The sequence below is a fragment of the Caloenas nicobarica genome, chromosome 23, assembly GCF_036013445.1.
Source record: "Caloenas nicobarica isolate bCalNic1 chromosome 23, bCalNic1.hap1, whole genome shotgun sequence".
Classification (NCBI taxonomy): Eukaryota; Metazoa; Chordata; class Aves; order Columbiformes; family Columbidae; genus Caloenas; species Caloenas nicobarica.
Window position 1 is genome coordinate 3,409,476 of NC_088267.1, and position 819 is coordinate 3,410,294.

Consider the following 819-nt stretch of genomic DNA (forward strand, 5'->3'; position numbering starts at 1 on the left):
GCGGGCACCCCATTGCCCCAGGATCAGGGCATCTCTGTCCCAGTGCATGATCTGAAACTGTTGCTGAACCAAGGAGCTGCACTGCACCATGTTTTCCTAGTTTTCCTCTCAGGGCAGCAGCATTTTTGGAGGGGTGATATCCCCCTGCCATGGCAAAGGGGGAGAGCACCTCCTGCTCGCACAGGCACTGTGCCTGCAGAGGGAACGGCTGGTGGGTTTGGGGGAACAGGGGAGCAAAGTGCTCCAGCCCCGGGCTGCCAGACGGGCCAAGAGACGGAAAGAGGGTTGAACCCCAATCTGTCCCATCGCAGGGCAGTGTTGGAGGCAGGCAGCACCCAGTTCTGGGTGCTTTGCAGACGAAGGGGGCTCTTTCCCACCACTGTGGCTGGTATTGCCGGCATCAGCATCCCCAGGGCACTGGCGAGAGCAGAGCGGGGCCGGGGCGCACGCTGTGCCCACCCCCTGGGCTGGGGAGGAAGGGGCCGGGTGCCCCCGCTCCCACCCCGCCGAGGGGGACACGCACTCACTGATTTATTTTGCGCAGAGTCTCCCTCCTGCGACGGAGGAACGGAGAAGCGCAGCCGAGCTGGGACCTCCGGGCGGTGGGTGGGGGAAATCAAAAAAAAAAAGAAAAAAAAAAAAAAGAAGAGGGAAAAGGAAGAAATCGCAGCAGCCAGCCCGGCCCAGCCCAGCCCAGCCCAGCCCGGCGCTGCCCGGCCCCCGCTGCCCGCTCCGCTCCGCATCTCCCGCATCCCCCGCTCCGCTCCGCCCGCTCCGCCCCGCCCGCCGGGGGTCCCGGCCCGCCCGCCCTGCCCGCCC